General features: G+C 41.8%; 1 protein-coding gene across 4 annotated transcripts in view; it reads right to left on the bottom strand.

Moving 5' to 3' along the window:
- The window catches only part of apc (APC regulator of WNT signaling pathway), a 158,861-nt gene that overhangs the window by 117,044 nt on the left and 25,286 nt on the right, over positions 1–16,531 (bottom strand). Inside the window, exon 2 of one of the 4 annotated variants that reach the window (XM_055633204.1) lies at positions 14,802–14,898. The exons of the other annotated variants lie outside the window; for them this stretch is intronic. The gene's annotated coding sequence lies outside the window, so the exon portion shown is untranslated. The remainder of the gene's footprint in view (positions 1–14,801; positions 14,899–16,531) is intronic. 4 annotated transcript variants of the gene reach the window in all.

A 16,531-nucleotide genomic window follows, 5' to 3' on the forward strand; every position in this document is an offset into this window, starting at 1 on the left:
CTACCTGTAGCATTCCTAGCGTTTTAAGTGGTCATCTAAACACTTAAATGTTGTGAGAGTACCCTTCAAGCAGTGCATTCTGGATTTTAACCACCATCTGAATGAAAAAAATAATCATCCTCGAATCCCCTCCAAATGTTCTACCCCTCAAATCCCCTCCAATTGTCTTAAACATTTGGCTTCTGGTTGCAGATATCCCTGAAAAGAGAAAAGCTTCTCATTATCTGCTCTATGCTCTTCATAATCTATATAGTCCAATCAGGTCAACCCTCAACCATCTCCATCCCAAAGCAAAGCAAAAAAACCCCAGCATATCCAGTCTCTCAACATAATTAAAACTTGTCATGTCAGGCAACATTAAAGGCACACCATCAATTTGACATTTCAAATTCATCTTCCAAGTGTTGGCTTCATAATGCCTGGAAAATCAGTTTCTATCACCTTCTTCTGTCAATAAAATAATTTTTTTCTGAATGCATTCTCAGTCACACAACAAAAGCTGCAAAAACCGAATAAGAAAGGAAAAACTGAAGCAGTTACTATTGCAAAACAAATTAAAGGCAAAACATAGTATCTAAATTAATAATAGTAAAGTTGCACAAATGGAACAACGAGTTAATAGCAAGATAAATTATGTAATTAACCTTGTCACACTGATTGGTTGCATCACAGTCTGGTTTGGCAACTCGAACGCCCAAAAACAAAGATTACAGAGCGGTAGACGCTACCTGACCCATCAGATTCTGACTTCCCCATCATTGAAGGGATCTATTGCAAACGCTGCCTCAAAAAGGCAGCCAATATCAAAGAACCACACCACCTTGCCCACTCTCATTTTGCTCCTACCACCAGAAAGAAGGCCCAGGAGCTAAAGTTCAAGAATAGTTTCTTCCCAGCAACCATCAGGCTCTTGAACCATACACAACACTAACCTCAGCAACTATGACCTGCGTTTTTCGTAGCACTACAGACTTTGTTTTTCTTTCCACCAGTATTAAGTTTGCAATTTGGTTTTTGTTAAAGGAAGATTCTTCTTCTTCTTGCGTATCGCGTGCACAGCCTAATGTTGTAGGGCAACTTGTTCTATTTGATCTTATTTAATTGTGCACCCAAGGTTGATTGCATTCGTTGAAACAGGGCGGACCACGTGAAGGTTGCAATCTCCCACCCCAAGGAAGATTCTGAGTGGCAAGAAAACAAAAACGTGAAGTCTGTACTATTAGTTTGATTTCCTAATTTTCTCCTTTAAACAAACATATTAGCAGAACTGGATCACACAGGCATGCATGCGTCACCCTCGGGCCCATTCTTCCTTTCAATTAGATTAAGCCATTTATTTCCTGCATGCCTTGGTTTTCTCAGTGGCCAAAATTCTATCAATCTCAGTCATTTTCAATGTATTTAATTAAAGAATATATTAATAGTTCTCAATCATGACCACTGGTAGAGAAATCAAAATTATTAACGTGAGATTATATATGAGTATATCATTTTGATAAGAAAGTAAACAGCAATAAGAAACTTTAGTTTTTCTGCTTCCAACCTATGTACCACATCACCCCCACACCATTCCACTCCTCCCCAACATCCACTGAAAAAATACTCGAAGTACAGTCCTGACATACTCGCCTTGATCAAGATGAACTTGCTCTACAAAGACCAAGAAACAAAGAGAGAAATATCCAGGATGTGATTAGTTTATCTGGTTTACTGCTACATCATTACATTATTTCTAAATTATCAAAAATCTGAATTATCTAATTATGAATATGGTGCAATTTCAGTTTCATTTTCTTGTGGCTAGAAAAATTGTGAAAGAGAAACAGGTACTGTTTCTAACCACCTCTATGGGGGCAACAATTAATGCCCTCATGGAGAGATAACTGGAGCAATTTATAATGTGGGAAGGCTGAGAAGGGATGGGTTGCAGCAATTTAGGAGCCGTGATTCCTAAAGTCAAGGGACAGACAATTGTGAATGTTTCCTTGTCAGACTGAAGGACAGTGTGCAATTCTCATCCTGGTTTTCAAATCTTCCATAGATAACCTCCTCATCATTCATCTGTTTAATCCACAGTGGTACTATAACTTTCCAAGATATCTGCACATCTCAAGAAAAAGGACAAGGATATGGTGAGATCAGTGTGTGTATATTGATAAGCTAGGGAGTTTAAAATCAAGAATGAGATGGTGTTGGGTCTCTTAAAAAGTATTAAGGTGGATAAATCCCCAGGGATCGGTGGAATCTATCCCAGGTTGTTGAGAGAGGCACAGGAGGAGATTGCATGGACCTTGATCTTTGTATTCTCTCTAAGCGTAGGCGCGGTCCCAGAGAACTGGAGAGGAGCCAGTGTTGTTCCTTAGTTTGAGAAGGGGAGTAGGAACCAGGAAATTATAGGCCAGTGAGTTTCAAGTCAGAGTCATAAAGTGATACAGTGTGGAAACAGGCCCTTCGACCCAACTCGCCCACACCGCCAACAATGTGCCAGCTGCACTAGTACCACTTGCCTGCGCTTGGTCCATATCCCTCCAAACCTATCCCGTTCATGTACCTGTCTAACTGTTTCATGTACGAATGGATAGTCCCAACTACCTCCTCAGGTAGCTTGTTCCATACACCCACCACCCTTTGTGTGAAAAAAATATTTTCCCTTTACTTTGTACCTATGTCCTCTGGTCCTCAATTCCCCTACTGTGGGCAAAAGACTATGCATCTAACCAATCTATTACTCTCATGATTTTGTATACCTCTATTAGATCTCCCCTCATCCTCCTGCACTCCATGTAATAGAGTCCCAGCCTACTCAACCTCTCCCTGTAGCTCACACCCGCTAGTCCTGGCAACATCCTTGTAAATCTTTTCTGAACCCTTTCAAGCTTGACAATATCTTTCCTACAACATGGTGCCCAGAACTGAACACAATATTCAAGATTCAAGATTTAAGATTCAATTTAATTGTCACAAGTACCAATTAAAGTACAGTGAAATTTGAGTTCTAAATGCAGTCCCATCAACGTCTCCTACAACTGCAACATGACCTCCCAACTTCTATACTCAATACTCTGACCGATGAAAGCCAGTGCCAAAAGCCTTTTTGACCACCTTATCTACCTGCGACTCGACCTTCAAGGAACCATGCACCTGTACTCCTAGATCTCTCTGCTCTACAACACTATCCAGAGGCCTAACCATTCACTGTGTAGGTGCTGCCCTTGTTCGACGACCCAAAATGCAACACCTCACACTTTTCTGTATTAAATTCCATCAACCATTCCTCCGCCCACTTGACCAATCGATCCAGATCCTGCTGCAATCTTTCACAAACATCTTCACTATCTGCAAAACAACTCACTTTTGTATCATCAGCAAACTTGCTAATTTTGCTCTGTATGTATAGTTTCATCCAAATCATTGATGTAGATGGCAAACAGTCACGAGCCCAACACCGAACCCCGAGTCATTAGTCACAAGTGATAGGGAAGTAGGGAGAGGATTCTTCAGGATAGATTATGCTCACAATTGAGAGAGAATAGAGTCAAAAGTGGTTTATTGTCATATATCCCAGATAGAACAATGAAATTGTTATGAATTATTATGAAATAGAATAATTTGGGATAAAATAGCTTTGCCCGCAAAAAGTCACGCCTAACTAACTTGATTGAGTTTTTTGAGCTGACAAAGGTGATTGGTGAGGGTAGTGGAGTGGATGTTCTCTGCATGGATTTTGGTAAGGCATTTGATACAATCCCTCATGGTTAGGCTGATCCAGAAGATTAAGATCCATGGGATCTGTGGTGACTTGGTTGTTCGGATTCATAACTGGCTTACCATAGAGAGGGTAGTGGTGGAAGGGTGTTATTCTGGCTGGTGGTCTGTGATCATGCTGTACAGTTATGCCCCTGTCCCACTTAGGAAACCTGAACGAAAACCTCTGAAGACTTTGCGCTCCACCCAAGGTTTCCGTGCGGTTCCCGGAGGTTGCAGGTGGTTGCCAGAGGTTGCAGGTAGTGGAAGCAGGTAGGGAGACTGACAAAAACCTCCGGGAACCGCACAGAAACCTTAGTTGGGGCGCAAAGTCTCCAGAGGTTTCCATTCAGGTTTCCTAAGTGGGACAGGGGCATTACTGCTTAACATTTGCGGTGTTAACCATACTAGATAAATGAAAGAGCAACCTCTTAATCACTTCAATCCAGCCATGTACATCTCCAAACGATTTTTAAAAGAGTTGCAGGTAAAATTTTATAATATTTAGTAGTCATGATTTATACCTTAATTGCCTTTCACTGAAATCCAATATGACGGCCTTCCTTATATCAACATGGAGTGCCAATACATTATCTTCACAATCTATCAGCCTCAGTGGCTCAATTGCTCATGTAAAAAAGTTCTCCAAGTACAATTTCCAGCAATAAGAAGCAAAATGGCAGAAATAGCCACAATGGAAAGGCACTGTCTTGCATACAAGAAAAGTAATCAGAATCGTTTGCTAAACATGAGTGTTTAAAGAAATTAATGAGATTGCTGATTGCTAGGTAGGCATCATAGAATTTAAAAAAAAGATACATGGATCTGCATATGCTCATTTACAAATAAAGTCAAAGTGCTGGAGTAGCTCCACGGATACGGCAGTATCTCTGGATAACGTGGATGGGTGACATTTCGTGTAGGGACTCTTCTTCAGACTGATTGTGTAGGCGGGGGAATTGGTGGCAATGAAAGATAGATAAAGGTGAGAGGGGGTTTGATCGGCAGATGGTTGGACAAAGCCAGAATTGAAAAGTCAAAAAGTGCGAGTTAAGGATAGAAGAGGTGAGAATTGTGAAGCCAGTGAAAAAGAATATAGGTAAAGGGGACAGGAGAAATAGGTGCAAGTCCAGGTGGGACACAGGGAAGAGAGGGGAAAAATCGTCACCTATATCCAACTTTCATTCACTAGGCTTTGTTCTACCCCATTTCTCTCCTCCATCTCCCCACCAAGCACAATGAATCTGAGGAAAGGTCACAACCCGATTGTCACCTATTGTCCCCAGATGTTGCCGGAGGGGAAAAAAAAAATAAGAATGCTATTAGTTTTTCATGGGACACAAAAGCAGGGGTTGTCAATATCACAATACTGTATGGTTTGGTCTTTCTATAGTATATCCAGGACAAGGGGTCACAGCTTAAGGATAAAGGGGAAATCCTTTAAAACCGAGATGAGAAGAACTTTTTTCACACAGAGAGTGGTGAATCTCTGGAACTCTCTGCCACAGAGGGTAGTTGAGGCCAGTTCATTGGCTATATTTAAGAGGGAGTTAGATGTGGCCCTTGTGGCTAAGGGGATCAGGGGGATCAGGGGGTATGGAGAGAAGGCAGGTACGGGATACTGAGTTGGATCATCAGCCATGATCATATTGAATGGCGGTGCAGGCTCGAAGGGCCGAATGGCCTACTCCTGCACCTAATTTCTATGTTTCTATGTTTCTATAAAGTAGAAAGACACAGAAAGCAATCACAAAATTAAAATCCGAAGCAGAAATTAATTTTAGTTTATTTACAATATTAATGGTAACCTTGAAAACATTCTCAAAACTGACATGAGCTGGTTAGATAAAAATGCATTTTTAGGCTTTGCTACAACAAATTAGAATCCACTAAATCCTTTTTTAAACTAAGCTCAGAATATTTCACACGATTAATGGAGCTCAGTGTCAAAGTTTTAATTTATTGAGTACAATATCACAGATATTTGTGTTTTGCATAGTTAAGGGATTTAAAATTCAAGCACCGTTTAAAATGATATTTTTATGAAAATGCTTTCTCAAAATTGATTTCTTTAAAATTGCTTCAATTCAATTACTGTAACTCTTATCCTGTGATGCATTTAACAGAAACTGGTGAGAAACTCTTTCTGGAATGCTTTCAATATCCAAGTTTCCAGTAGCTGCGCTCAGTAACAAAATTAACAAAACTACATTATCATGCAAGTACAAGCTTTGCAAATGAAAACACCGGGTATATTCCACAGGAATTAACGATTGAACAATTACATTTTCTCCATTTGCTTAAAAAACAATGATAAAAAACAACTTGACAACAGCCTTTCGTTTCATGGCCTTAAGAAAATGTAATGAGGCATCTCCAGCGAAATGTCATACACCTATTTATCAGCAATTCCAATAATTATAAATCATCTATTTTCAGAAACAGGTTTTTAAACAAATATGAAACAATAGTATTGATGGCATTGCAGAACATTCAGATTTAGTTTTAATCAATTTTATTACTTTAATGTTTATTTAACACAACAAACTTTAAATAAGTACATTTAAGCACCTTAATGTAATTACTCTAATTGGGAGGAAACTTGTGCAAGAGGTTGTCAGAAGTGTTCTACATTCATCAAAAAGAGGCGGCACACTTCTAGAAACAGCTCAACTCAATTTCCAGTGCTCCAGTACAGCATGATGATAAATAGCCAACTCATATGCCTATTTCTTATGCTAACAATTTTGAGAATTTTCAAGAACTGATCTACTTTAACAAATTCCATGTTCTTGATGAACAAAGCAAGTTAGTCCAGCACTTTGTCTCCTCTTCTAAACCAGCAACTGCAGTTCCTTGTATCCATAAGCAACTACCTTATCGCTTGACTGAGGATTTATCCAAACTCCAGCACAGAGGATTAAAAGCCTCTCAAGCTCTTCCCATTATCATTTGTTATTTTCTCTGAACCAGATGATAATCACCAATTTATGAAAGAAAATATTGTTTTTTTTTGGCACCGATCACATTATTACAGTACTGAGAATATTCGAGAAGGCTCCCGAAATTAAGCCATATAGGTAGTGAAGGACAAAAGGGGGCATTGTCACTCTGTTGGTGGTGTATTACATACCACCTAACAGTCATCAGGAGACAGAAGAAATTATATGTCTGCAAATACAAAAGAGATATAATGAAAACAGGGTCAGAGTTTAATTTATCATTATTGTCACATGTACTGAGGTACAGAAAAAGCTTTTTTGTTGCATGCTATCCAGTCAGAAAAAAGACGATTGATATTGATAAGTTTTTGATATTTAAAGTTTAAAAAAAAGCCAACTTTGAAACTGCCTGTGAGTGGGAGACTTTTCTAGCAGCTTCCAGTGATGATGTCACAATGACATCTCACACTCCAATCACAATGGGATCTCAGGCACACGCTGCCGGGAACATTCTGACAATGACATCACAATGTGATCTCTGCTGCCAATACACAAGCTGTGTGAGGTGACGGAGTGGGGGATAGGAGGAGAAGAAATGTGATTTAAACATTGTCTTTAGTGGGGGTGTACGAATGGGGAGAGGTGAGGGAGTGAGTGACTGTGGGTAGGGAAACAGAGAGGGTAGGAGAGGTGACAGAGAGACAATGGGATCAGCATCTACAAGGGGAGTAAAGAGAGAGTGACATTTTTGCCCCCCCCCCCCCCCCCCCAGTGGAAGGATTGATCAGCTCCAGGGACGCTGACGCCAACTCAAAAGTCGAGTCCATTCTTTGACTCTGGGAAGCGCCGACTGCCCTCCCCGCCCCCCCTCCCCCCTCCTCCGGGAAGGATTCATTGCTTCCAGGGACTGCCGACGCCCCCCCCCCCCTCAAATCGAGCCAATTCACTGGCTCCGTGAAGCGCCCACTGAGGGAACGGGTGATGAGTCTATTGCCTATATTTTGGGGCCCCCCCCCCCCCCCCCCCAAGGAAGGGATTGGTTGGTAGAAGGGAGTGTGAGCACCGATGGTGTCCCAAGAGTCGAGTCCATTCATTGATTCAGGGAAGCACCAGCTGCTGCACCCCCCCCCCCCCCCCCCTCATGTGGGAAGCATTGATTGTGTTGGGGGGAACGGGTTGCGTTGGCAGAATGGGTGAGTGGTGGAAACGGGTGAGTAGTGGAATATTGCATTGGGGATTCGGGGCCCAACGGGTCCCACTTGGTCTCGTAGAAGTATTACTAAATGTCTCGTTTTGTTTGGACATTTGTCTGCGTGCGATCTTAAGGAACTACACCAAAACGGTACACAATAGCACCACCTTACTCACCATTGACCTGTGGTTGTTTGTATCAAGTTTTGCTCAGATTAATGTTATATTTCACGTACACTTTGATAATCACGCCAACACTTCAGTGCTGGCTGTTGCAGCTTTGATCCAACGGGTCCCAGTTGGTCTATTGGTCTAGAAGTCTCGTCTTGTTTGGACGTCTGTCTGGCTGCATGCGATCTCATGGAACTACAACTAAATGGTACACAATAGCGCAAAACTTTTTGCACCACCTTACTCACCATTGACCTGTGGTTGTTTGTATCAAGTTTCGCTCAGATTGATGTTATATTTCACAAGTTATCACATTTTTAAGTTTATCCACTTTGATAATTACTTCAACACTCAAGTGCTGGTTGTTGCAACTATGACGTCACAATGGGATCTCACAGTCCTCCATCCGACATTTGCAACAATGTTGCCATCATAGAACACTTAGTCGGGGTCCTGGCAGCAAGTGATTGAACAGGAGGGGTAAGGGCCAGGGGAACTGGAATTGGAATTGGAAGTGCTGGGGGAGGCAGGGGCAGTGCAATTGGAAATTTCTTTAAAGTCCAGTGCTGGGAGAGGCATGGGAGTGGTGGAATCTTACGTTAGAGAAAAGGTTGCGTTGTGGGACCAGGCCTCCCGTCGGGGCTATTGGTGAGTGGTGGAATATCTAATTGCGGGGGGGGGGGGGTTGGTGTGTGTGTGTGTGTGTGTGTGTGTGTGTGTGTGTGTGTGTGTGTGTGTGTGTGTGTGTGTGTGTGTGTGTGTGTGTGTGTGTGTGTGTGTGTGTGTGTGTGTGTGTGTGTGTGTGTGCGCCTCTCCTCCCCCTCTCTCCCTCTCTCTCTCCCCCCCCCCTCTCTCTCTCTGCCCCCCCCTGCCTCCCCATCCTCCCTCCTTTCCCCCCCTCCCCCTTTCCCTCCACCCCCCCCCTACCCCTTCTCTCAACCTCCCCCTCCCTTCCTCTCACCTCTTCACCTCTCCCCCCCTCTCCCTCCTCCCATCTCTCTCTCCCTTCCTCACCCACCCTCCCTCTCCTCCTCTCCTCCCCTCCCCCCCACCTCTGATTCTTGCCCCTCTGTCTCTGCCTCTCTCTCTCTCTCTCTCTCTCTCTGTATCTTCCCATTCTCTCTCTGCCCTCACTCTCTACCACTCCCCTCCCTCTCTAGACGCGCCTGCGAGTTTGGGGCTATGCGTCAGTGGATATGGCGGTTATGGGGTAAAAGGAGCAAATTAATAATATTAATATAATATCAAAGGGGACTAGTTAGTGTGTGTGTGTGTGTGTGTGTGTGTGTTGGTTAATGTGTGTGATGCCGCATGCCGCCCCGCCTCCACAAACGCGCGTTGGGCGAACAGGCCCAACGGGTCTGCACTTGGTCTAGTATATTACGAAACTCATCGTGTTTGTCTGTCTCTGTCCGGATGATCATGAAATTATGCCAAAACGGTACATGATAGCGCTCACTATTGTCCTGGGGGTGTGTTGTATCAAGCTTCATTCAGATTGATTGTACATTTTACGTTATTCACGTTTTAAACTTTACAAAATCCAGTTTGCCAAAAATCACTTGAACTTGCACTGGCAGTTAGCAGCGTATGATGTCACAATGGGATCTCATTAACATAAACTCCCCATCATCGGTGTTCCACCCCACAATGACATCACAATGTGTAAGGAGAGAGAGGGAATGGGGGAGAAGAGGAGAGGGCGAGGATTGTTGTTTAATGTTATTTAAACTGTCTTTAGCGGGGATGGGATTGGGGGAAATTGAGGAGTGAGGGAGCAGGGAGATAGAGGGAGAGGAGGGGGTAGGGAGGGGAGAGGGGTTATGGAGGGAGCTACTGAGGGTAGGGGAAAGGAGAGGGAGGGAGTGGTAGAGGGGGTGGTGGAGGGGAGGAGAAGAGGGGAAAAAAGATGGAGGGTGAAGAGGAGGGGGAGGGAGTGCTGGGGGATGAGGGGAAATGTGCCACGCCGCAGCTTGGGCTATGGATGAGTGGTGCAATGTTGCATTGGGGGACCGAGTTGCGTTGGGGGAACGGGTGAGTGGCGGAATATTGCGTTGGGGGAACAGGGCCCAACGGGTCCCACTTGGTCTAGTATATTTACCAGCTATTTACAATATATATTAATGATTTGGATGAGGGAATTGAATGCAACATCTCCAAGTTTGCGGATGACACAAAGCTGGGGGGCAGTGTTAGCTGTGAGGAGGATGCTAGGAGGCTGCAAGGTGACTTGGATAGGTTGGGTGAGTGGGCAAATGCATGGCAGATGCAGTATAATGTGGATAAATGTGAGGTTATCCACTTTGGTGGCAAGAACAGGAAAGTAGACTATTATCTGAATGGTGGCCGATTAGGAAAAGGGGAGATGCAACAAGACCTGGTTGTCATGGTACACCAGTCATTGAAAGTAGGCATGCAGGTGCAGCAGGCAGTGAATAAAGCAAATGGTATGTTAGCATTCATAGCAAAAGGATTTGAGTATAGGAGCAGGGAGGTTCTACTGCAGTTGTACAGGGCCTTGGTGAGACCACACCTGGAGTATTGTGTACAGTTTTTGTCTCCTAATCTGAGGAAAGACATTCTTGCCATAGAGGGAGTACAGAGAAGTTTCACCAGACTGTTTCCTGGGATGGCAGGACTTTCATATGAAGAAAGACTGGATAGACTCGGCTTGCACTCGCTAGAATTTAGAAGATTGAGGGGGGATCTTATAGAAACTTACAAAATTCTTAAGTGGTTGGACAGGCTAGATGCAGGAAGATTGTTCCCGATGTTGGGGAAGTCCAGAACAAGGGGTCACAGTTTAAGGATAAGGGGGAAGTCTTTTAGGACCGAGATGAGAAAAATATTTTTCACACAGAGAGTGGTGAATCTGTGGAATTCTCTGCCACATAAGGTAGTTGAGGCCAGTTCATTGGCTATATTTAAGAGGGAGTTAGATGTTGCCCTTGTGGTTAAAGGGATCAGGGGGTATGGAGAGAAGGCAGGTACAGCATACGGAGTTGTATGATCAGCCATGATCATATTGAATGGCGGTGCAGGCTCGAAGGGCCGAATGGCCTACTCCTGCACCTAATTTCTATGTATCTATATATATATTATTTAATGATACATAACTAAAACTTTGGTCTTGTGCTCTTCTGGTTAGCGCAGTTTTTCTATTTGCTCAAAAACAGTACGCGATAGCGCTACGATTTTTCGCCAGCTCACTCACTGTTCTCCTGTGCTGCGAGTGCACCAAGTTTCGTTCCTATATATGGTGGTCTATTGTAAAAGATAGCGAGGTTTAAAATTCCTAAAAACCCTGGGGTTCTCCTTATTACTTCACATTAAGGACATTTGTGGTACTTTGTAAGCCTTCCTGATTTTTTTTTAAATTCGTGTCCGTTTCCTTTATATTCCTCATGGGGCCCCGTCTGATTTTAGGTTCCTTAGCTACGTATATGTTTCCTTTCTTTTTGGCTAAATTTACAATTACTAGTTATGCAACATTCCCATTCTTGTCTTTTGTCCTCATAGGAATATGTTAGTCCGAAATTCTGACCAGCTGGCTAAAAAACAACTCCCAAGTCTGATGTGGATTTATCCAATTACAGCTGCTCCCAATCTACTCTCCCCAGCTCCTGCATAATTCTATTGTAATTAATCAACTGTCAATTTAGAACTTTCCAAGGTCCAGTCTTATCTTTACCTGGAACTATTTGAAAACTAAGTTTCAAGAAACTGTTATGGATGCACCTAAATTCTGCCAGATCCAAGTCTCCACCACTAAGGAAGTCCCAGTTAATATTGGGGAAACTAGTCACCTACTACAACAACACTCTTGCTTTCACATGTTTCCACAATCTGCCTCTATATATCTGTTGTTCTATCTCCAATTGGCTATTAAGAGGCCTGTACTATAATCCCATCATAGTGACTGCACCTTTCCTGCGATATAATCTCATCATAGTGATTGTACCATCCCTATAATATAATTCTATTATAGTGATAGCACCTTTCTGACTCCTGATCTTTACCCAAATTGCTTCACTCAATGAGCCCTTCAGCATGTCCTTTCTCAGCACGGTTGTGACATTCTCCCTAATCAGTAGCACAAACATTAAAATCAACAGATCTGCGCTCTCGAGACCCTACCATAAAAAAATCGAATTAATAAACACTGCTGTCAACCAATATTCTTGGCTTGCAACATTCAGTAGATCTCAGATCCCCTGTTTTCCTTTGGATTTAATGGGCTTTCACCCATTTAATTAGCTATGTGGTGGTTTATCAAAATCCATTCTAAAGGAATCCACACTTAACCTGTTGTCTACAACTCTCCATTACTTATTATAAAATTACATCAAATATTTGGCAAAAATTATCATTCAGTCGGTACTTGTGCTTCAAATAAACTTCCTTCCCATTATATTTAGATGTATCTTCATGTTCCTCTGTTGCTTTCTCCTTTATATCCTTATGCCGTCCCCACTAAGGTGCTAACCCCTTGAACTGAAACTTGTCACAGCTACCTGAAAATAATAATTTTAGTTTAAATGGCTCAGTGAAAGATCTCATCCATGACACCTACACCTTCTTAATGACAAAAGCCTCCAGTGCATCTTCACTTAGATTTTTCTTGCTACAGATAAATAAATCTGCACAATCAATCCTGATAACAAATTCCTCAATTAGAGCATCAATTATGTATTGGGAAATATTTTTATATCAACTTCATTCTCTTTATTAGTTAGATGTGGCCCTTGTGGCCAAGGGGATCAGAGGGTATGGAGAAAAGGCAGGTACGGGATACTGAGTTGGATGATCAGCCATGATCATATTAAATGGCGGTGCAGGCTCGAAGGGCCGAATGGCCTACTCCTGCACCTAATTTCTATGTTTCTATGTTTATATTCTTTCCATAATATGGAGACTAGAATATTGCATAGATACATGATTGTGTAGGTCAGGGATCGGCATCCTTGTTCTGCATAGGGGCCAGGACACATGTCTGTAAACGGATGGCAGGCCACATCTACACATGGGTCCCGCCTCTTCGAGGCCGCCACCAATAACTCACTCGTCCCCGGCCTATTGACAACCCCGATCCCAACCAAAGATCATAGAGCGGATCTTTGATCCCGACAATGAAACCCAGACACAGAAGGTGTGCAGCCGTGCAGGCGGCTTTGCACAGGATGCGGTACAGCCAGAGCTCGGGGCTGATCGGTGCTCGGCGGCTCCGCCATTGCGGCCACCAACACAGGCCACCTTGTGTCACCACGCCTGGGAGCCGTGGCCTCGGGTCTGGGAGGTACCAGAGATGATGTAAGTCAGCCGGCTGGATAATTATGGGGGGAAAAAAACCGCCTGCGGGCCGGATGATTTCAGGTTATGGGCCGCATTCGGCCCGGGGGCCGTAGATTGCCGACCCCTGGTGTAGATGTTCAAGTCGAGAGAGTAAATAATTGGCATATGTACCAAAATGTAACAATGAAATTCCTTACTTGCAGCAGCATAACAGATTTGTAAACATAGTACTCAATAGATAACATAATAAACAAAAAATGCTTCTTTTTGCTTAAAAATGTTTTCTTTGTAATCCTTGTTTTTATAATCTGCTGCAATTCAATCCTTTTGAGCAACAATCCCTTTAGATTTCGGGTTTTCGGCCCGAAACGTTGCCTATTTCCTTCGCTCCATAGATGCTGCTGCACCCGCTGAGTTTTTCCAGCTTTTTTGTGTACCTTCGATTCTCCAGCATCTGCAGTTCCTTCTTAAACCCCTTAGATTCCTATTTTTAGACTGCTTGTTTCCTTATTCCTTCTATTAAAATAATATATAAATTACAAAACTTTGAAACCTTTTTGTATGCTTGTTATAGTCATTCAGAACTCCAGTCATTTAGTTCAGAATATTTAATTAATTTTTATACCTAAATTAATTGCCTCTTTACCCAGCACAAAAGTACCATGGCTAAAATTCCAAAGTCCTTTATTGTTACTTTGCTTGTGTTTAATCTTACTACACTATCTCAGAGACTTCGGCAAATGTATAATACATCACATTTACTAATAATAACTTTGCACTTAAATTAGAGTTTATCAACTTACTTTAATAAACTTTAATTTACTGTGACTTTTGAGTGTTTCCAATTATGTCAATGAGAAAATAAAATGCTTTCAAACATGACCCAGCAGAACTTTTGACGTTGGTCTGGAACATGGAACACTGCAAACAATTACTTCCTGCAATGTATATTAAAAGCATACATGCAAAGAGTTATTTAAGTAACTGATCAGAGCACCTAAATATAAGTATCTAAGTAAAAGATAACTTTCTTTTCGAGGCAAATTCCATTCAATACTGTAGAGACTAATTTGTATTCTTGAACAAAGTATGGCCATATAAAATATTAGTTTTAAAATGTATATTTCCAAACACGTTAATCCAGTTGTTACAGTTACTCATTCTAAATAACAGAAAAAGCTAACAAAACTTTTACAGATTCCAATACATTTTCTGATTTGCTTACTCCACCCAAATTATCTTAATTTTGATACGTTTAGTTTCATCATACTTCTAGATTAAAATATTGGGAACAGAACAATTTGTTAAACCGGAATAAATTGTGTTGTAATATTGGAACAAGCATATTATTTTCTGTTAAATATCAATCTTCTAAACTTATAACAAACAGTTTCTTAAAATACTGCATTTGGGTATATAAAAAAATTAATTGTTCAATGAAAATCTGAAAATTGCACTTACAGGAAATTGGTTTTGTCGCAAAGATGCAACAAATAGATGCAGTTCCTTCTTTTACCCACGATTTAATTCACCAAGCACAGGAACATGCTCAATAAATCTGAGAGTGAAAAGAAATTACCCAAATTTACAACTACTTTATGTGAATAGCAATTCCTCTGCTAATATGATTGCACACAAATTTAAAGAAAACTACAGACAATGATATATATATATATATATACAGATATATAGATATATATATATAGATATATATATATATATATAGATATAGATATATATATATCCCTAGTTACCATGCCTTTGCCAACAATAATTAACAAAGATCGAAGGATGTGGAAAATCAAGGATATTAATTTGCTGGTTTGTTACAAAAGACAAAGTGCTGGAGTAACTCAGCGGACCAGGCAGTACCTCTGGAGAACAGGTCATGCAGTTAATGTCAAGCTTGAAATATGGCTGAAATGTATTTGAGAGGCAAGAATCAGAACAAATAGATGTTCCGACTTCAGGGAAATTGAAGGCGAGGACCAGGCAGGAAAGGGAAGTTGCGGCCAAAGTAAAATCAACAATGGTCTTATGGAATGGTGCATCAGGTTCAAGACTATATTGGAAATTCCTACTTTTTACTTGATGTTTTGGTTGGGAGTACTTCCCAGGAATAAGTACCAGGCCTCAACTTTGAGCATACTTTTCAACAACCTGCGTAATGGAATAGCAAGTTGTAAAGTATTTTTTTTTACCCACTGATGAAAGCCATAGTTAACATAAATTAAATTAACAGGCAAGGTAGTCAAATATTTAGCTAAATTTGGGAAAATGCAAGGACATCCAGTTCTAGCAGAAGAAAAACAAAAATGGTGAGCTAAGAACCACAAAAAAGTAAAGGTATGCAGGGCGGCACCATAGCACAGCAGTGGAGTTGCTGCCTTAAGCACCAGTGACCCGGGTTCGATCCTGACTACAGATGCTGTCTGTATGGAGTATGTACGTTCTTCCCGTGAGTTTTCTTCAGGTGCTCCTCTTTTGGGGAAGGTGCGACCTGTACAGAAAGGACGGGTTGCACTTGAACTCAAGGGAGACCAATATCCTGGCGGGGAGATTTGCAAAGGCTACTGGGGAGACTTTAAACTAGTATGGTTGGGGGGGAGGTACTCAAATTGGGAAAGCTAGCAGTCAGTGTGTGAAGCAGGGGGCAGAGAATGGTAGCACTCTGACCCAAAATGTAGGGGAGAGAGAAGAAAAAGACAATAAACAGAGAATAAGAGAGGGTGGGTTTCTTAAATGTGTATATTTTAATGCTAGGAGCATTGTAAGAAAGGTGGATGAGCTTAGAGTCTGGATTGATACTTGGAAGTATGATGTTGTGGCGATCAGTGAAACATGGTTGCAGGAGGGCTGTGATTGGAAACTAAATATTCCAGGATTTCGTTGCTTCAGGTGTGATAGAATTGGAGGGGCAAGAGGTGGAGGTGTTGCATTGCTTATCAGGGAAGATATTACAGCAGTGCTTTGGCAGGATAGATTAGAGGGCTCGTCTAGGGAGGCTATTTGGGTGGAACTGAGAAATGGGAAAGGGGTAGCAACACTTATAGGGGTGTATTATAGACCGCCAAATGGGGAGCAAGAATTGGAAGAGCAAATATGTAAGGAGATTGCAGATATTAGTAGTAAGCACAAGGTAGTGATTGTGGGAGATTTCAATTTTCCACACATAGACTGGGAAACACATT

This window comes from Leucoraja erinacea, chromosome 3, assembly GCF_028641065.1.
Source record: "Leucoraja erinacea ecotype New England chromosome 3, Leri_hhj_1, whole genome shotgun sequence".
Lineage (NCBI taxonomy): Eukaryota > Metazoa > Chordata > Chondrichthyes > Rajiformes > Rajidae > Leucoraja > Leucoraja erinaceus.